Here is a 21320-nt window from a genome sequence, read left to right as displayed (position 1 = left end):
TGCAAGGAACCAGCATTCTCTTTTGCCCATTCCTAAGTCTAGCAATTTTTCCTGACACCCAGAAGCTGGGTATTCCTGCCCCTGGACAATCCTATCTAGTCCTTTTTTTTTTTTTGGCAGTCTCACTGCTGTGACCGCTCCCGTTGCGGAGCACAGGCTCTGGACGCGCAGGCTCAGTGGCCATGGCTCACGGGCCCAGCCGCTCCGCGGCATGTGGGATCTTCTCAGACCGGGGCACGAACCCGTGTCCCCTGCATCGGCAGGCGGACTCCCAACCACTGCACCACCAGGGAAGCCCTAGTCCTTTCTTTCTCCTTGAGAACATCACACCTGATCCCACCCCTCTCACCCCACCCTCTTCTCCACTGGACCAGATCTTTAGAGAAAAGGCTGGCCCCCTCTCCTCCAAGACCATTCTCCCTTAAATAACTTCCCTCTCTTGTTTTTTCAGTGGTTCCCCTACTCCTCCGTCTTGGTTCCTACTCCGTGGCTTAGAAACAGCTTTAAATCCCTCTTAACTTAAAAACAAACACAAAACAAAACAACTGCCCCTCTGTTTGTGCAGTTATGCTATATAAAAACAACAACAACAACAACAAAAACCCTTGACATTTTGATGGCTTATAGCAGAGATCAACAAACTTTTTCCTTAAAGGGACAGGTAGTAAATATTTTAAGCTTTGTGGACCACATATAGTTTTCTGTTCCTATTCACTTTGTTTTTCTTTACAACTCCTAAAAAATGTAAAAGCCATTCTTAGCTTGCAGACAGTACAAAAAGAGGCTGCAGGCTGGATTTGCTTTTGAGAAACAAGTGTTTACTTTTCACTCATGTCTCTGAGGCAGAATATATCTGTCCCTCCCCCCCACGGGGAGGGGGTGTGGGTGTGGCCATGTGCTGGCCTGGCCAATGGAATGTTAGCAAAGTGTGGCCTGAGGAGAACATACCTTGAGTACCTGCTGGTCTAAGAAAGATGAGAGACATGTGGAGCAGACCTGGACCCAGATCCCAGCTTGGAACCATGCCAGCTTACATTAGCCAAACCTCAGCCAACCTGTGATGGGCAGTGTGGATGACTGACTATTTAAGTGTGAACAAGCTGGGGAATTTGGTAGTTGTAGTTATTTCTGTTTTGCTGGTGAAAATCTTAGACTAGTGTTCCTGAAAGTGTGATCAGGGACCACCTGCAAAGTGTGATCAGAACACCTGGGATACTTGTAAGTATCAGTTTCCTGGGGCCTCTCCTTGGAGGGACTAATTTGGAATATCTCGGGGGAAGACTTAATAACATGCATTATTACTAACCTCCCTGGGGAGTGTGAGAACGGCTGTCTCAGACTTCATGAGTTCCTTGGTTCATATTGGTAATAACTGCTTTCCCTGGGTACCGACCATGCACCAGATGCTTTGCATATATGTGTGATCTTAATTTTAAATCTTGCAACAACTCTAAGAGGTAGGTATGACTATCCCCATTTTACAGCTGAGGAAACTGAGGCTTGGAGAGGTTAAATAAGCAAACTAAGATCACATGTGTGTCAAGGAGCAGGGTCAGACTTACCCTGTGATTCTTCTGCTATGCCTGCTGCCCACTGGCATAACTTAATTTGGTTTCCAGCTTTAGTCTAACTTGACATATATAATTATGCAAATCACCCTGTGCTGTCAGTTCTTCTAGCCAAAGAAGAGTGTAGTGAAACAAAAGAGAAGACTAGAGCAAGGGGAAGAGGGGGATAATGGTGCTGGGAAGCTCTGCCTGTGGACTGTTTGTCAAGGGAAGGGGCAGGGCCAGGGCTACTCGGTCAGGGTTGATGGGCTGTTTCTGGTTCCTGAGGACCTAGAGAAAGGAGGGAGGGAGGGGAGAAGGGTCCGCCAGGGCCGAGGGGTTGAGTGGTCCCACCTGAGATGGCTCACAGTGGAGCCAGAACCTTTAGAGAGCCGACATCCACACAGGTGGATTCCATTCCCTTAGAATTGCCTGGAGAGGGTGTTTAGAATGCTGGTTTTCAGGCTACACTCCTCCCCCGGCCCCATTCTGACCCGATAGGGCTGAATTACACGCAGGGATCTTCCTTTTCAGCAGGCTTTCTGAGTCTGATGTTGGTGTTTTTAGATCACATTTTGAAAAACACTGAACTAAAGAAATGATTCACAAACGATAGATTTTCCGCTTTGAAAAAAAATTAAGGAACATGAATAGTGTAAGTAAATTATAAAATGCAGAAAAATAAAAGGAAAAAAATCATTTGAAATTCTACCAGTAAAAGATACTACTGCCAACATTTTGATGTGTATTCTCCCACATTTTCCCTGTGTGTGTGCGTAGATAGATGGGGCCATACACTATATATTACTCTGTAGCTTGCTTTCTTGCCTTAACCATATATGTTAACACACCCTTGAAGTCAATAAATATACAAGTACATCATATTTATGGTAGATTTTCAGGTATCCGTGGAGATGCTTGTCTTGGCGGACTGGTCTGGGACCTTTCACCTCCTCTTCAACTTGCACTATCGAGCAAACCCTACCCTTGGGTAAGGCCAGAGCTTGGGGTTCATCTCTGAACCCCAGTGCCCTTCATTCAGCTGCACTTTATAAAGTCCTGCCTGGGCTGGGCGGGGAGGAGCTCTCGGTTGGTTCTGGGCAAGGGGCATCCTTTACCGGCATTGTGGGCAAACGCTCCTGGGTTCCTGCAAGCAATCCGGGGATTTTTCAGCCTCTGAGGGTTTTCCGGCTCTGAAGCCATGGTCGGTCCACAAGGCTGGCAGCTTTGGGTTAAAGGAGTGTCCGTCCCGACCCCACCCCTTACCTCTCACCCACGGGAGCCCCTCAGGGATGGAGTTCAAGACTGACTCAAGGATTGAAACCATAAACCAAGCAAAGTGTTGCCTGAGCGGCTGCCTTTGAACTGCAGAGATGGCCTCCCCCAGGCTCTCCCCTCCCCTGCAGCCCCCTACCGGGGGCCCCAGCAACAACGCAAAGTTCAAATCTATGGCTACATGGAAGCGCATTTGGGAACAATCAGGGGGCCCCTGACCTCTGACCCCAGGGCCGCCCTCCCTGCCTCAGAGACTGGGCTTGAGTCCTTGGAGCCAAAGAAAAAAATGTGGTGTAGAGTCCCATTTTTGAGAAGAAATGAACTTAGAATACAATCACTAGTAAGCTTTTTTTTAAAAAAAGTAATTGGTATAATTGGCTTCAGTCTGCGGGATAAACAAACAACACAGCAAATCCTTTAACCTCCTGTTCAGGGCTGTAACGGGGCCTGTATTTGTATTTTCCTGGTGCTTTTATGACCTAGGGCCTGGCCTCTCTCCCCTCCGGACTGGGGCCGGCACAAAGCCGGGCTAATCCCAGAGCAGTTTCGGAAGTAAGGGTCTAGAATGGAATTTCCTCCACACGCCCTCCAGGCCACAGCCTCTTCACTGTGCTTCCCCCCCACCCTGGATGGCTCTGAGCCCCACTCTGGGAAACAAAGGGACTGTTTCCGAGTTTTCCTTGGAGCCCAGCGAGCCTCGCGTGGTACAAAAATTCAGTGAAAGCAGCTCTTATGTTCCCTTCCCGGTGGCAGGGCTGTCAGAGGAAAGGAAATCAAGTGCTGCACGTTTATGCGGTTTACTATGTGTAAATCTCTCGGGGCGGGGGGAATACAAAAATGTATCTTGTAGCTAGGAGCCTTGCCCTCAAAGAGCTTACCGTTTAGTTGGAATATCATAACTAATCAGAGTACAGGGGGAAAGTCTACTCACAATTCAAGACGGCAATCCAAGCGATGCTTTGCTAGATGAACGTTCCAGGTCTTAAGAGTTCAGGAAATGTGAAATATTTGTTGAGCATCTCCTCTACTGGACAAGATAAGGGGTCGCAAAGACCCTTCAGTGGTAACTTGTCTCAAAAGGTGGTTCCCAACCATTTTTTCCTTCTGTGCACAGGCCACTCCCTCTTGGAGAGGTGGAGTCTATTTCTTCACTTCCTTGAATCCGGGCTGGCCTATCACTGCTTTGACAAGAAGAAGATCGTGGAAGTTATGCTGTGCTAGTTAGTTCCAGGCCTGGCCTTTAAGAAGACTGGCAATTTCTGCTTCTTTTCTCTTAGAACCCAGCAGACATGCTGTGAGGAAGTCCAAGAAGCCACATGGAAAGTCCAAATGGAGGCCAATTCAGGCTCCAGGACCATCGTCCCAGCTGAGTTTCTGCCAATGGTACCCACTTGCTAGGTATGTGGTGAGCCATCTTGGCAGTAGACCCTTCAGCCCGATTGGTCCACCTCAGCTGACAGTACTTGGAGTCGATAGGCGCTGCCTCGCAGAGTTGTGTCCAGGTGCAATGCTGTGAGCAGATCAATGACAGTCGTGGCATTCATGCGTCAGCTTTGCTCTCAAAACAATCCTATAAAGCAGATATTATTAGTATTACCCCCACTCTGTGGATGAGGGGCAGAGATGAAAGAGATAGGCAAATTATCCAAGATTACACAGCTAGTAAGTGGAGAAGGCATGAGAACACAGACTGTGTCCTGGGGTTGGTGCATATACCAATTGGAGTCAGGTATATTAATTAGGAAGTTGTGTGATATAAAACAGGAAGATGGATGGGTTGGGACTGAGTAAAGGAGGAACCCACATGCCAAGATAAAAAGTTAGCACTTCATTTAATAATGGCCCTTTAAAAGTGGTCATTGAAGGCTTTTGAGTAGAAGTGACAGGATAAAAAGAACTTACATAAGTGATTGACATTGGGTGGTTTGAAGGCACAAGGGGCCATAAGCAGATGGGTCAGCAGAGGGATAGAATTGTTCAGGAGGGAAGTGATGGGGATGCTGCCTAGGGTGGCAGCAGTGGGAATGGAAAGACACATGCCAAGACTTGAAAGGAAAACCAGTGTTACGATCCAATGACCAACGGTTCCAAAAATTTGCATCTGAGCGTCCCAAAGGAGAATGGTTTAGGTGATACCACTAAAGAATTGGTAATGCAGAAGGAGAGAAGTATGTCTTATGCACTCAGAAAGTTGTTAGTAGAAATGGATCAGAATTGAGGATGACAAATTGAGTTTTAGCTTTGCTGAAACCGAAGAGCTGGCAAAGAATGAAGATGTGGAAATCATGGCCTCTGCCCTCAAACAATTTATAATCCTGAGCTCTCTCTCTCTCTTACATATATATACACAACCACACATTCATACATGATACACATTCATACACGTACACCAGATGGCAAGTAGAAGTAGTGCATAATAAATAATAATAAAAAGAAAGAACTGCCAAAACGTTGGGTACTGAGAATAAATGCTATGAGCGATCAGGAAAGGGGAGATCGATGGCCCTGTGGCATCCAAAGGGGTTACCAGTAGAACCAGAGGTGGGATCTTCCTGTGAGACTCACTCAAAGACCAACATCCCAGGGTGTAGAGGGACCGTGGGAAAGAAAGATTATCACGGCCAGTACACATTGTTTGAAAACGTGATTTTTAATGACCATCAAGTATTCCATCTCATGAGTAACCACAATTTATTAAACTATCGCTGTAATACTGTACCTTGATGAGGTTGATAATCTTGGCGATTTTTTTAAAAAACATTAAAAAAATTAATTAATTAATTTTTGGCAGCGTTGGGTCTTCGTTGCTGCATGCGGGCTTTCTCTAGCTGCGGCGAGTGGAGGCTACTCTTTGTTGCAGTGCATGGGCTTCTCATTGTGGTGGCTTCTGTTGCGAAGCACGGGCTCTAGGTGCATGCGCTTCAGTAGTTGTGGCACATGGGCTCAGTAGTTGTGGCTCATGGTCTCTAGAGTGCAGGCTCAGTAGTTGTGGCACAGGCTTAGTTGCTCCGTGGCATGTGGGATCTTCCTGGACCAGGGCTCGAACCTGTGTCCCCTGCATTGGCAGGTGGACTCTTAACCACTGCGCCATCAGGGAAGTCACCAGTTTTGGTGATTTTAAGTAACACTAACATGAGAGTCTCTGTAAAAAAAATTTTGCATGCATCTGATCATTCTTTGAAGAGCGATTCCTAGAAATGGAATAGTGGGCTGAAAGGTGAACATTAAAAAATATTCTTGATACACGTTGCCAAGCACCCTGCTAAAATAATTGCCCACTCACACTTTGTCCAGCCGTGTCTAAGAAGCCCATGCCACCTTTCAGGTTACGAAGGAATAAAAAAGAAGGCATAAAACTGTATACTCTGTCTAACCTTTTTGTAAATTAAATATGTGAAAATAGATGAAAAGATAACCCCAAATGTTTAACAGTGTGTAACTCTGGATAATGAGGGTTTACGGGTGATCTAATGTTCTTCTTTATCCCTTTCTATATACATTTCCTAAATAGTATCTGTGTTACTTTCAAGAAACATTTTTTTTTAAAGCAGAAAAAGGAATATGACAGAAAGAACGCTGTGCTCAAGTCAAAGGAACTGTGTTGTCCAAGGTCTCCTGCTGGCAGTGTCCGCTCGGACAAGCCAGGCGGCCCTGCTGAGTTTCCGCTGGCTCATGTCAAACAGCCCCAGTGGTTCTCAGCCCAGACAATCATTAAAATCACCTGGGCACTTAAAACATACCTTCCCTGGGACTTCCCTGGCTGTCCAGTGGTTAAGACTCCGCGCTTCCAACTGCAGGGGACACGGGTCCCATCCCTGGTCCTGGTCGGGGAACTAAGATCCCGCATGCCTCACAGGGCAAAAAAACCCCCCAAAAACCTTCCCTGAGTCCCACCCCAGACTCACTGAAGCTGAATTTGCGGGGGGGTGGAGAGCGGGGGCGGGCATGTATATTTTGAAAACGTGACTCACGTCCCCCCATGAGCAGCTGAGGGGCGAGCAGCCCCCCAGCAAAGGCTCTGAGGAAGGCCTCGCAGGCCCGTCCGCCATTCCTCCCCGCAGAACTGCGCTCGCATCTGGGGAGCAGGGGCGCAGAGGGGAAGGGGCGGTTGCCCGGACGGAGGCCCACCGCTTGTGTGCATTCGCCGCGCCTCAGCTGCAGGTAGGTGCCCTGACTCACATGCAGGCACGTTTACAGCGAGTCAGGACCAAACAAAAGCGCGTCTCTCACTGAGGCAGCCAGTTCCTCCTTCATTCCAGGCGCCCGAGAGGTCAGAGGGGTGAAGCCGGGCAGCCCCCCGACCCATCCCGCGCGAGGGGCAGACCCGGCGGTCTCGCCTCCGGGGGGTTCGTGGTCCAGGAGGGGCCGCGGAGGTGGGGCGGAAGGGAGCGCGGGACGAGGCTGCGTGCGGCCTCCTGCTGCCTCCGCGCCAATGGGGAGCCGCCACCTCACGCGGGCCGGGCCCGCGGCCTCCTCTGAAGCCGGCCGATTAGGGCGCTTTAATCCTTTGCTCTCGTCCTCGGCTCCGTCGGCGGGGAAGGGGGCTGGGCCGGCTGCCGGTTCCCTCAGCAACGGGGCCTGGCCCGGTTCCATTGTGCGGAGGGCCCCCGCTGGGAAGGGCCCCCGCTGGGAAGGGCCGTGGGGAAGGAAGGGGGGAGCAGCCTTGCCCGGGCCTTCCCTTCGCAGCCGCGGCGGAGCTGTGGACCCCCGGGCGCGTGCCGCCAGAAGGCGGTGGGACGCCCTCGGGGTCCTTGGACCCGCCCTGGGCGGGGACGGCCGCGGAGGGGCCTGCGGGCAGAGCGGGGCTCGCTGTTTACGCGCCGACACGAGGCTGCAGGCCGACTTGGCAGCGCGCAGCGGGAGGAGGCGTTCGAGAGCATTCGCGGGCGGGCGAGCTTTCCCTTGGATGCGAGGAGGCGGCCGCTCCCCGACGGCCCTGCTTGGCGGCCCGTCCTGGCCTCCAGCCCCGAGAGCCCACACTTGGCATTTTCTGACCAGCCTGTCTAAACGACCGAGTATTCTTCTTAGCATTTCTATTTTCGGAGCTTCTTAATGCTTCTCCCACTACGGCCCCGTCTACCGCGAGGATTCGCCATCCTCCGCCCTCCGACTGCACCATCTTCTATCCCCGTTTTACTGTGGTCCTTTCTCCCCCTCCCTCCTGCGCCTTATTCAACTCTCCCCACATTCCTTCTTCACATTTATCTTTTATTTCCTTCACGCACGCACGTGTACACACACACACACACATTGCTAAAACAAAGGAAAACCTCCCATCCTCTTTCTAGTCTCAGTTTTCTGTCAGGATAGTAAAAGTTCAGGTGGCCTTGAGGGGGCTCAATAAGACCATCCAGGGCTAAAGATATTAGCGCACTTTGTGAACCAGATATGCCCTCCGCTTTAGAGAGCTTCTGTCGCTAGTAATGTTTGGTTTCTTAGTACTTAAGGATGTGAGCTTCCAGATCTAGAGACACAGCTGCTACAAAAGTGACCACTTTTCCCTACCACACCCAAGGAGGAAGAAGCTCGTGTACTTTACAAACGCGATTTACATCCCTTAGGAATAAAATAAATGTCTTCTGGAGACACAACCTGCTGTTTTTAATAATTCCCACAATGCCGTTTCCTTATGGACTGTTGTTTCAGCCTGGAAGATGTCATGGCATTCAGTGTCACGTTGAGGAGACTGTCACCCATTCATGAGGTGCCTTTTTACTGTTGGAGCATCACTGACAGTACCCAGGGCCCAGGAGCACAGAGCATGCGAGCCCACATTGAACCTACCCCCCCAACCTGCCCACGAGTGGAAAGATCCCGGTTCATTTTTCACAGGGAGGAATGGTACCCTTAGACCAGCATCTTTCTCACGCCTGCCAGCACCACGGTCCTCAGACAGTTCAGTAGCCCACAAAGCCCTTCACTTCCAACTCCTGCAGGTAGGGTTGTTATGAGGATTAAGATAATTCATGTGTGTTGAACGTGGCACATAGGCCCAGTGCTCAGTAAGAATTAGTAATACTGTCTTTGACCTTCTGGCCTTGGGAATGCACCTCTGTTTTCTCCATGGCTCACCATAAGCTAGTGCACCAGGATTACTAACCTCGATTCACAGAGATGGAACCTCAGGCGGTTCAGTAATGTGCCCAGGGTCACCCAGCAGTTAGACGGTGCCGTCTGGATTCGAACTCAAAACACGCAGCAACATACAGGCTCTCTCCAAAGCATCCGCGGTCTGTCCTGCATCCTGACGGTATTATAAATGGTCTGCCTAGCCTGAGTCCCCAGAGGTTTGTTCTATGAAGACAAGTCCATTATGTCAATGCATTTGAAATCAGCTGGAGGCAGTCCTTCAGTGCACGGCTTTTAATGCCTGTTAAGCAGGGTGGAGAAAGATCAATGATTTTTGCAGCTCCTCTAGGGCTCGCCGTCCTGACTGTACTGCCCACGTTCTCTGGCAAGGCTGGAGTTTTAAAGCCTCCGAGGAGAACTACTTGAAACAAAGACGGAGGAGATGGCTGTTCCCATGCTCGTGTAATTTTAGGGGAAAAGGAAGATTCCCTGCAGCGTATCCTCTAGATCCAGATGGTCTGACATGAAATGTATCCGAAGAGCCATCATTAAGAATGATTCTCCTGAGGTCTTCACTCTGTTCAGAGTTCTCTTTTCAAAGGAAGATGCCTACAAGCATCTTCCCAGGATGATGGGACCATCTTCTTGCAAAGCAAGGAAGCATCGCCATCAGGAGCTGGGGAGGCATGGGGGCGGGGCACGGAAAGGGGATGGGGTAACAAAGGCGAGAGGCACGGCACCTCGGTGTTCTTCCCGAGGCGTCCTGGGGAATATCTTTTGATTCGATATTGGTTTCATGATCTTGCTGGGTTTTCTTGCTCCTCTCTGCTCCTTTCTGACCAAGAATGGGAAAGAGGGATGATGGAGGAGAGGGTGTGGGTAGATGGTGGAAGTCAAGGGAGGGGTTGGCTACCTGGCTGAGTGGAGGAGAGTGGATGAGAGGGAAGTTGTCTCTCACTCCAACACACGTGTGTGCATATATGTCACACACACACACACACACACACACACACACACACTATCCCCTCCCTCCAGCAGCATTTTTAGAGAATAACAGTGCCCCCTGGTGGCCATTTACATGCAAGACTCCTCTAAACTTTCACTGAAGAATAACACAAGTTGTGTTATTCCATCCTTATTTACTCTGGTTTCCCACAGTCGAAAGTCCCCCTTGTCCCTCTTGTCCTTTTCTTGGAAAATGAGCCAAGACATAAAGGTACTTCTGAGAAGTACTTTGCAGCATTCCCGGTGGTACTTGGCGCGAGAGAGACAATACCCAGAAAACAGCTCCCAAACAGAAGGCCGTGTCCTTAGTGTCTTAAGGCCCTGGCCTTGTGCTTATTTGGGAAAGCAGCAGGCTTGAGGAGCAGGGATCAGTGAAGAAGGTCTTGATTTCAGGAATTGATTCCAGCCACGGTGCATTTTTTTAATCTGTAAATTACCAGAAGAGCAGAGAACCCTGTATTATCAATATCATCAATTTCTGCTTCTCTGACCTAAGCTTGGTCTCTCCGGTAATGGCTCATGTCACTTTGCTATAATTAAAAGAAATGCCATCCATTTGCCTCACCGAGTTCCTACCCTGTACCAGGCTCTGTGCACAGGAGCTGGTGACATTAGGGTGGATGCAAACATACCTGTGGGACTTTGTTTTCCTCCCAGGAACTCAGACAGCCCAGGTCACAGGTGATCTTGATCTCCCTAAATCAACGACATCGTGTGCACAGTGAGCTTACTTCACTGCCTGGTACCTCGTAAGTGTTCTGTAACAGCGGCTCTGAATGTACCTGGTATGTATGGAACTACACGTATGTATAGAACTAAAAGCCATTTCTAGGGAGCAACATGAATTTTTAAGTGCTTTGGGATTTTATAAGGACTCATTAAAAGGCATCAAGATTTCCAGCTGTGAGATTTTTTGTTTATGTAGGAGTTCAAAGAGTTCCTTCCAAATGCTAACTCATGAATCTTCGCAAAATCCCCTGGAAATGGCTGGCCGGAAAAGGGAACACGGACGAACCATTAATTGGAGTAATATGGCAGTAGACTCAGGGCAGGGAACAAGCAGTTCTTCGATGTGCGCCCCCCGCCTGCAAGTCTGGAGCAGTAAAACTCCCCTGTAAAAAACCTGGTTTTGTACTGTAAGTTCTAGGTAAGGGAGACTCCTTCTTTACCCCAAGGTGGGGAAGGAATAAAGCTCTGAAAAATAGTTCCGGATGAGCCGGGAGCAGGATAACAGGGAGGAGAGTGGAGGCCTCACGTTGCCCCTTCTCTCCAACATTTGAATATGGGTGAATCAGGTGAAAGTGAGTAGCAAGAGAGCCTCCAAGGGGAGGACGCAGAGAGGAGTGCTAAAGGGGCATCAGGTGGGCTTGCAGGAGGCTTCCAGGGAGAATCCATTTCCTTGCCTTTTTTAGCTTCTACTGGCCGCCTGGGTTCCTTGGCTTGTTGCCTCTTCCTCCACCTTCAAAGAGCATCTGTCAGTGTCTGCTCCATCATCACATGGCCTTTTCCTTTTGTCTCTAGCTCTCCCTACGTTCCTGTTATAAGAATCCTTGTGATGACGTTGGCTTACCCACGTAATGCAGGATAATCTCTCCATCTCAAGATTGTTCATCACATCTGCAAAATCCCTCTTGCCATGTAAGGTGGCATTCCCAGGTCCTGGGGATTAGGATGTGGGTATCTTTGGGGGCCGTTATTCTGCCTCCTATGCTGGGAAATCAGGGCAGAGAGACTGAATGATATTTTGAAGAGGAATTCCTATAATATAGAAATCTTCCCGTAACATCAACTTCCAAGGGCCGTGGACTGTTTCACCCACGAGTTGCCCATTGGGGTTCTGAAATGTGCAGATGGGAAGTGTGCTTCTCCACATGTCCGCCACCTTGGGGGCAAGGGAGGTCACACCTGGGACTTTCCTGAGCTAGGGGTGGTGAGACCCTAGAGCTGTACAAATTTCTTCCTCTGGAAAGAAGAGAAAGTCCTTTAAAGTCTAGCCACCCACCAGGCAGGCCCCACAGGTTGATAGGGAGATGACCTTGGACACAGCAGTCATGGAGAATGGAAAAGAGATTTTATAACCAAAGCACACTGAGTCCTTTTGGACTGTCTCTGGCGAGACTGTTCCTGGCATTGGATTAGTAGGAGGAGTCTTGATGGGAGCCACTTATCAAATTTCCTTCTGCTTTGCAAGGGAACCAGGTTCAAGGTAAGAATTGTCAGTGGAGGGCTTCCCTGGTGGCGCAGTGGTTGAGAGTCCGCCTGCCGAGGCAGGGGACACGGGTTCGTGCCCCGGTCCGGGAAGATCCCACATGCCGCGGAGCGGCTGGGCCCGTGAGCCATGGCCACTGAGCCTGTGCATCTGGAGCCTGTGCTCCACAACGGGAGAGGCCACAGCAGTGAGAGGCCTGCGTACCGCAAAAAAAAAAAAAGAATTCTCAGTGGAGAAAGCTGGTTTCAGAACACCTTCAAGAAATCCCCCAGTCAGCGCCATTCAAAAGGAGTGACGCCACACTTTGCCCAGAGAGTAAGACAATGAGTTGGCATCCATGTGGCCCAGAACCTCCCAGATGGGCACAAGTCTTCTGTCCTGTTGTCAGATCTCGTGGGAGCTTCTAGGACTTGATCTGGCTCCAGAGCACGCAGGCGCCTCTGACCCTCCCTGCACCACAGCTGAACACACAGCCCTGAGCACAGCAGACTGACGGCCGCCTTTCTCAGCATTGAGGCTTTGGAGTCCCCAGTGGGAGGCTCTCCACAAACCACAGTCTCTTGTGTCACTGCTGAGCTTACAATGACCATCACTCCCCCAGCCCTGCCGGCCAATCCTCTCGAGCCTCGATTCCTGCTGTCCTTTCCCTTCCAAGGGGTTAGCCCCATCTACAAAGTCTTGGATAGCCCCGACTCTAGGATAAGCACACTTTCCCTCTTCCAAGCTTGTACTGTTTACAGAGCTCTTTCAATCCTTTGATTGTACCAGGGAGAACAATCTTAACGAGTGATGTATCAGATAGGAATTGGTTAAGTGGCAAAACATGGCAGACTTGACTAATGCTGGATCAGACAATCAGGGCAGTTTGAGGGTTTCTCAGCCTCAGTGCTGTTAACATCTGGAGCCAGATAATTCTTTGTTGGAGGGCTGTCCTGTGTGTTGTAGGATGTTTCACGGTGTCTTCAGCTTCTAACCACTAGATCAGTGATTCTCAATTGGGGAGGGGGCAATTTCGCCCCCAGAGGACGTTTGGCAATGTCTGGTGGTCACCACTGTGGAGGTAACTGGAGGGTGGTCTACTGGCATCTAGGGGGCTGCAGTCAGGGATGCTGCTAAATAACCCACAGTTCACAGCTCCCGACCACAAGGAATTATCTAGCCCCAAGTTTCAGTAGTGCCATGACTGAGAAACCCTGGTTTAAAGAAACAGAAATGATGTTTAAGTTGGTCCAACAGGACGGGGAGAGAAAATTCCAAAAGAAATCTCCCCTCCCGAAGTAGGATTCTTATCCTATTCTCTCTGCTGATAAAGCCAGAAATAGTTCGTTTTAGCTGATAATTGCTGGGATGAGATACCTCACTGGAGGCCCTTCCTGGCGAGAGACTCGGAGGGGACCTGGAGCAGGAGAGAGGGTGCTCGTTTCATTTGAAGGATGGCTGAGGAAGCATGGGAGAGAGTTAATAGACGCATGCACCACTGATTGGGAAAAGGGACTGCAAAAATTCTAAAAGCCACCGAATGCAGCTGCATTTGGCAGTAGGAGCACTGAGATACGTGGAAGAACGAAACGACAAATATTGAAAGGATCAGTTGCAGACACAGCCCACAGAAGACAGCAGGCAGGGCTCTTATCGTTCAGGATTATTTTTTTTTTAGTACCCGGTGTCTGTTGAAATACTTACATCTCAGAGTGCATTCAAACATCACCTACTTGTACCTACACGTGAAAGCAGGCCTCCATTACAAAAGATAATGAACAAATAACAAAGGGAAAATGGAAAGAGTGTGTTCATAAATGCCTCCGCTACAGATCATCAACGCTGGGCACCGAAGGCTGTATTTTTTTGTTCTGTGAGTGCAGCTGGGTGATAATAAATAGACGTAGGTTCTCACCAATTAGCGTAGCTGCTGGGTCCCTCCCCACACCCTCTCCCCAGGACAATGAAGTGGGTACAGGTTGAGAGGGAAGGTCAGATGTGGAGCCAACGGAAGGAGAGGTTAATTAAACTCACGGTGTGCTCAGCTGCCTGGTGCACGGGAATATGATTCTCAAACCTTTTTTTCCCCACCTACCACTAGCTTGAGATATAAGAGCGAAAATACATTCAAAAAAACCAAGTACGGGCAAATAGAAAACCATGCGATATTTCTTGTTCTACTTTTTCTTTCGGCTCTTTCAGATCAAGGGATAATGCAACTTCCTGGCCAGGTGATCTCGGGTTCAAATCTCTTAAAGAGCCGGCAGCAAAGCCAAGGATGAAGGGGAAGAAGGGACAGGCCGAGGAAGGTGTTCCTGCTGAAGTGTTCAAACATTCTGGACGTTCTCAGGTACTTTGGTGACATTTGTTTTTTCTTTTTGCGCTAAGACCAAAACTGAGGGCATGTGGTGGAAGGAGTGGGTGTGGCTCACGAGCATGTGTGTGAATGCCCCCGTTAAAGTTTTTATGTGAAAATTCACCAATTAAAATGGAAAGATTTAGGGCAATTCTAGCTCATCAGGACTGGTGACTCTGACATTGTTCAAAGATGGGGAACTCACCCTTCCACCCACTCCTGGGTTCCCTGGGGCTGGGAACTCCCACAGTCTGTCACTGCACCCACCCCCCCACCCCCCCACCCCCCGCCCCGCGCCCCAGCATGTCAGGCAAAGGCGTGGTCATTAGGCCACGACCTGGAGCTAGTCTGCAGGGTCCACATCCAGGCTCCACCATTTCCTTCCTCTGTGACCTTGAGCAAGTCAGCTAGCCCTGGGGGGCTTCAGTTTCCTCCTCTGTAAAATGGGCACAACAAACAGCACCTCCATCGCAAAAGCCTGAATGAGAAAAGTAGTTGGCATCGTGCCAGGCTCATAGGCGCTGTTTAAATACTAGCCATTATTATTATTAGGGGTTCAAGTTCTGTTTTGCTCAGCTTTGTAGCTTATCAAAGGCCAAATACCTGAATGTATTTTATTGCTTAAAATGTTTTGGGTCACAATTACTCACCCCTTCCCATTGACATTCCATTTACACGCTGTACAGATTATTTTCAAAGCGATGTTTGAGAGGATTTTGAATAACCTTCGGTCCTGTTTCTGAACGTGGGCAGGGATCCCTTTGGGGGTGCTCTCTACCGCTTCTGGATGGGCTGCAGATTCTGTCCGGCCAATGTCTGGGGAAGGCCTGGGGGCAGATATGATCGAGATGGACAGGATACCTGCACCCAGCCCCTCGGGGCAGGGGGTCTGGAAACTTTGTGGGTGCATGATAGCCTGAGAAACCTCTCAGACCCACCTTGGAATTCCTTCTGTATTTTTCTCAGCAAAATCATTCTCCAGGTCCCTGCCTTTTCTTTGAGGTTCACTGTATTTGTGCCTCGGGTTCTGTATATGAAAAATCACACTTGAAATCTAGAGCGGGAACAATAGGCATGCCCTTAACAGTTCTGCGCTGCACACTTAAAATGGTTAAGATGGTAAATTTTAGGTTTCGGGATGTTTGACCACAGTTACAAATAATTTAAAGAAGAGAACAGACTGGACTGGGAGGGATGTGAGGGCCTTCGTTCATGATCTGACACCCAGTTCCGTGAGGCTCCAGTCCAGGGTGGTGGCTTCCGGGGCAGCTTCTGCAATCCTGGCGTTTTCTCTCGCTGTGTGGGTAGGACTCAGAGGGCAGCTGGGACTCTTAAGTCCTGTGGCTCCTGTGCCCTGACCCATCCCCAGAGGGGCCCTTGTTGACTGTTCCTCAAAGCAGGTGCCTCCCTGAGAGGAGGCCCGGTGTCCGAGGCCCCACCCAGGAGCAGTGCTTCTTACCGTTTCTCTGGGCTTTTGGGCACCAGGGTCATGGGGTGAGAGGTCAGGAGAGGAGGGGGCAGTGGCTACTTACAAGGCCTCATCGTGGCTTGGCTGCTCAGGCAGCCTTTCCTGAGGCTCCCGGCCTTCTCTGTGCCCTGGGTTGGAGGGGGAGGCCGGGAGGGTGTGCAAGCTCCCGGGCTGTAAAAAAAGCCCAGACCCAGAGCCAAGGACAAATGAGTCTCTACTGCCCTCTGCTGGGAATCCCAGCTCATGACCACCAGGACTGGAGACAAGGAAACACAAGGCAAGGCCTGGCCCAGAGAGCCAGGCAGGCCCAGGAGGCCCAGGAGGCCCGTGCGGACCTGCAGTACTGAAACGGGGGCCTCGAATTTCCCCAGGGCCCCAGTTTCTCACCGAGCCCGCTGTGAGGGTGCATCACCACCAGCAAGCCAGCTCCAGGCGAGCACGACTGGGCGCTCTCCCCTCCGGGCCAGGTGAGCTTCAGCTCTCCCCGCAGCCCCCTGGGGGCGGGCTCTGGCTCCTAACCCCCTGAGGGGTGCGCCTCGCCCTGCTTGCTCCTCTAGGGTGTGCCCTGTCCTCGGCTCGTCTTTGTCATTGCTGTTCCCTCATTTCCTTTCCAAAACAGAATTCTAGATGCGCTGCCCAGTCCCCCCTTGTTGCAAGAGTCTCTGGAAAGCTTGCCTGCCCTAGGCCATTCCCGCCTGACCCTGCAGCCAGACTGAATTTCCAGAATGTTGTTAAGGTGATGCTGTCATGCCCTCGTCTGATCTCCTTCAAAGTCTGCCAGTTGCCAAGAGGGTGATTACAAAACAGCATGAAATACAGCGCGCATCACGATCTGGACCCTGCCCTTCCTTTCCGGGTTTCACACCAACATTACCTCCTCTGGAAGCGGGCATCTTCTTTTCACTCAAACAAGAGGCAGCATAGTCTCTGCTGCCAGACAGCCCGGATTCCTAGACCAGCCGCACTATTTGCTAGCTGACCTTGGGCGCGTTACCGCTCTGCCTCAACTTCCTCCTCTATAAAGTGGGGATGATAATAGTGATAGTACGCTTCGTAGGGTTGTCGTTAACGTGAATGGTAGAATCCGTGTAAAGCACATAGTAGGCACCTTATACGTGTTGCTTATTATTATTTTCTTAAAGATTTTTTTTTGAGGTGGACCATTTTTAAAGTCTTTATTGAATTTGTTACAATATTGCTTCTGTTTTATGGTTTTTTAATTATGAATTTATTTATTTATTTTTGGCTGTGTTGGGTCTCTGTTGTGCACGGGCTTTCTCTAGTCTCGGTGAGCAGGGTCTGCTCTTCATTGCGGTGCACGGGCTTCTCATTGTGGTGGCTTCTCTTGTTGCGGAGCACAGGACTCTAGGTGCATGGGCTTCAGTAGCTGTGGCTCGTGGGCTCAGTAGCTGTTACTTACGGGCTCTAGAGCACAGTCTCAGTAGCTGTGGCACACGGGCTTAGTTGCTCCGTGGCATGTGGGATCTTCCCGGACCAGGGCTCGAACCGGTGCCCACTGTATTGGCAGGCAGATTCTTAACCCCTGCACCACAAGGGAAGCCCCTGGTTGGTTTGTTTGTTTGTTTGTTTGTTTTTGGCTGTGAGGCATGTGGGATCTTAGCTCCCTGACCAGGGATTGAACCCGCACCTCCTGTATTGGAAGGCGAAATCTTAACCATTGGACTGCCAGGGAATGGTGTTGGTTATTATTATTTGTTGAAAATCTTGGCAAAGTTGTCCCTTTGACTCCAACTCCTATTATCTATCTGATTGCTTGAATATTCATCTGAGCAAATTATCCAGCAACCTTAGATATATAAAATATATATATATATATATTTTAAAATATTTATTTGGCTGCGTTGGGTCTTGGTTGGGGCACGTGGGATCTTCGTTGCGGCATGTGGGATCTTTAGTTGTGGCATGCGAAGTCTTAGTTGCAGTATGTGGGATCTAGTTCCCCGACCAGGGATCAAACCCGGGCCCCCTGCATTGGGAGCGTGGAGTCTTAGCCACTGGACCACCAGGGAAGTCCTGGCAACAGATTTCTTAACAGAGATAGTGGACATCAGAGATTCCACCTACAACTTGGTATTTTGAAATTGTGCCATTTGGAAGAGTATTTGAAGTAGAGTGTTCCTCTGGTTCAGGAACTCTGTTTTCACCAGCTTTATTTAAAAAGAATGATTTTGAATTCCCTTGCGTACTCATTCACGTTTTCACTCAGTACACATCCACTAAGCGCCCTCTATGTGCCAGGCACTGTGTCAGGGATTGGGCACACACAGTCCCTGCCCTCAAAGCTTAGGGTCTAGAAGAAAAAGACAAAAAGTAGGTTGACAATTCTACATTTACAAACTGAAGAAAGTGCGAGGAACATAATCAAGGGGGCGGTAGGATGAAGAGGACCTACTTAGGGGGCGTCTTCAGGGCTGACAACACGAAATTATTCATTGAATTTGACCAAATAGAAACCATTGGTAACTTTGACAACGACAGTTTCAGGTATAAAGAGTTGGGATTTGAGCACTTAAGAGTTAAGGAGGGCTTCCCTAGTGGCACAGTGGTTGAGAGTCCACCTGCCGATGCAGGGGACATGGGTTCGTGCACTGGTCTGGGAAGATCCCACATGCCGCGGAGCGGCTGGGCCCGTGAGCCATGGCCGCTGAGCCTGCTCGTCCGGAGCCTGTGCCCCACAACAGGAGAGGCCACAACAGTGAGAGGCCCACGTATCGCAGAAAAAACAAAACAAAAAAAACAACAACAAAATACAGAAGCAATATTGTAACAAATTCAATAAAGACTTTAAAAATGGTCCACATCAAAAAAATCTTTAAAAGAAAAAAAAAAGAGATGAGCTGCAGAGCTGGGCTTCAGACCCAGGGGAGCTGCCCTTTTAATCCCCGGCCTCTTAGTTTTATGCTGCCTCTTCTTGGTAGGATCACGTTTCTACCAGGAAGATTCCTGCAGTTAGAAGAATCTGAGTGGCTAAGGAAATCTGAAGTTCTGTACTACAGTGTAGAGAAAAGTGGGACTGCCTCTGGCTTCCCAGCTTAAACACTGTAACCCTGGAGCATGACATGTCACCAGCGTCAGTTACAGAGAGTGACAGAGGATGCAAAACGTGGGATCCAGTACTCATTTGTCCTCCTGCGGAACTGCCTTCCCCCTACGAGGTGCCTGGTATCCTGGCTTTCAAGATGCGTCTGTGCCAGCGTGGAGATGATACTTCAGGGCAGAAGGCAGCCAACCAGATCCACGGTTGCCAGCAGAGCACACCTGCGCTCATCGGCTCGCATCAGGGTGGTGTGCAGGTGTACCCGGCGGGCCACGGGCAGCTCGTGGTCATGAACAAGTACCACAGGCAGAAGCTGTGGGTGCAGAGCTTCAAGGAGGTGCCTTTCCGGTTCTTCCACAGCAGGCGGCACCTGCGCTGTGTGCCCGGGGGCCCTTTGCTTAGGAAGCTGGCTGAGCTCAGGCAGTGCTGGAGCGGCAGGGGTCCTCCCGCTTCTACTCCGGCTCCCGGCTGGTCATCCACGAGGGCAAGGCGTATAACCAATTCCTAAAGGGGATTCTAGAGACCCCTAGTCTTCCCACTTAAGTGCCCCGGGCATCATAGCTTCTGCAGACTCAGGCAGCAGCATTGACCTCGGGCACGTTTGCATACTCTTTGGACCAGATGTGAAGCTTGGAGGAGTAGGTCCTGCAATGTCCCTTCTGTCCCTCACAGCCCTGCTGTCCTCACTCAGATTGCATTTCTGGGGATAGATCTAGGGAGCGGGGCTCTGGTGACCCCAGGTCTAAGGCATCTGGTCAGAGAGCTCCCATGCAGTGTCGGCCGACCCTAATCGTGTCCCTTTAAAAAGGCGTTTTGGAAGCCAGCTGCCCCTGTGGCCCTGCCGGAAACAGACCTCCCTTCCCCCGTTGCTCACCAGTGGGGACTGGTCAGCCTCCTTCCCCTTCCTCACTGTATTATTTGGTGACCTTCTTTTCAGTCTATGGACAAATCAGTGCTATCTTACTACAGTTTCTGCAGCCACTGGCCCTCTTTGCTGGCCAGCTCCGACATGTGCCTTGGTCACCCATGTTGGTCACATCTGCCAACAAGGGTCCAGGGCATGAAAATGAGGGAAAAGGTAGTCCTGAGAGTCGCACCAAGATATTGACACTTCATGGGTCAGACCTGAGATGTGTGAGGTCAGTGGGTGTGGCTAGGATGGCTCCCAGACCAGCAAGGCGAGTCTCAAGCTGACTGGGTGTTTCTACTGCTGAAGAAGATCCTCTGTCAGAAAGGGGTGTTGGTAGCAGAAGCAGGTACTGCTGGGACAGGGACTCTCACTGTTGTGGCCTCTCCCGTTGCGGAGCACAGGCTCCGGACGCGCAGGCTCAGCGGCCATGGCTCACGGGCTCAGCTGCTCCGCTGCACGTGGGATCCTCCCGGACCGGGGCACGAACCCGTGTCCCCTGCATCGGCAGGCGGACTCTCAACCACTGCGCCACCAGGGAAGCCCTGGGACAGGGACTCTTGAAGCATCCAGGCTCATTGGCAAGGTTGGCTAATGAGATGGGTGTTTGGGTCAGCTCAGCCTGGCGTCCTTAACCACTGGATTCTTTACAGCGCCTCCCCTGGTTCCTATCATGCTTACAAAATGCTTTGCCCTTTCTACACAGGTGTGCTTCCAGGGAGGGTGCGTACAGGCGTGCTGACACTGGCGTGTCGCCCACCTGGCCTCCCCCAACAAGCACACTTTGCCCTGCTGGTGGGAATGCCACTGCATGCTCCGAAACCGTATAGTTCCTGGGATCCCAACAAGGTCAGGTGACTCCAAAGTATAAAATCCGGTATTAAGAAACTTAATACCTAGTTAGCAATAACTGATTCCAGTGGGAAGGTTATCAGATGGTGTCTTGTCTTGTTAATAACACCTACCAGGAAGCCACATCTTGAATGACAAAGTTGATTTCAGGGCCAAGTTTTGTGCTGTTTGCCAGAACTCCCAGTCAATACCTGCTCCTCTGGCCTGTACTTGTCATCAGCAGCTCAGACTGACTGCCCACTGACCTCCTCCCCTTAACGGGGAGGCTGGAAGCCCTTGCAGCTCAGTGGGGGTTTTTTTTTCCCCCTCTTTTTTCGCAGCTTTGTTCTCCCCCTGGGCCCCCAGCTTTTGGGGGGGGGGGGTCACCTAGCTGTGTGTGAGGGGATGATCTCCCAGCAATGGTGGGATCTAGTGAGCAGAGACTAGATCCATTGTTTTTGGCTGAGAAACTTTTTATGCAAACCAAAGCTGACCTGGAAAGGCAGCATGTAAAATAGATAAAAGCAGAGCTGCTCCAGATGAAACAGAGGTGGGGAGCCCTAATCCCACCCTTCCAGAGAGAAGCTACTCTGAATAGTTTGAAAGGCAATGGACT

The 21320-nt window shown here is 50.3% G+C and overlaps 1 long non-coding RNA gene across 1 annotated transcript; it reads left to right on the top strand.

Moving 5' to 3' along the window:
- The first annotated feature begins 263 nt into the window (after positions 1 to 263).
- Positions 264 to 5599, top strand: LOC113626790 (uncharacterized). Its single transcript, XR_003435272.1, has 2 exons — positions 264 to 1218; positions 3937 to 5599. It is a non-coding gene; the product is annotated as an uncharacterized LOC113626790 (long non-coding RNA).
- Positions 5600 to 21320: the final 15721 nt, after the last annotated feature.

This window comes from Aethalodelphis obliquidens, unplaced genomic scaffold (genome assembly GCF_003676395.1).
Source record: "Aethalodelphis obliquidens isolate GAN/ISIS:26980383/991018 unplaced genomic scaffold, ASM367639v1 scaffold19, whole genome shotgun sequence".
In the NCBI taxonomy this organism is placed as follows: domain Eukaryota; kingdom Metazoa; phylum Chordata; class Mammalia; order Artiodactyla; family Delphinidae; genus Aethalodelphis; species Aethalodelphis obliquidens.
The sequence above is the reverse complement of the archived record's forward strand: the minus strand, read 5'-3'. Positions and strand labels throughout refer to the sequence as shown.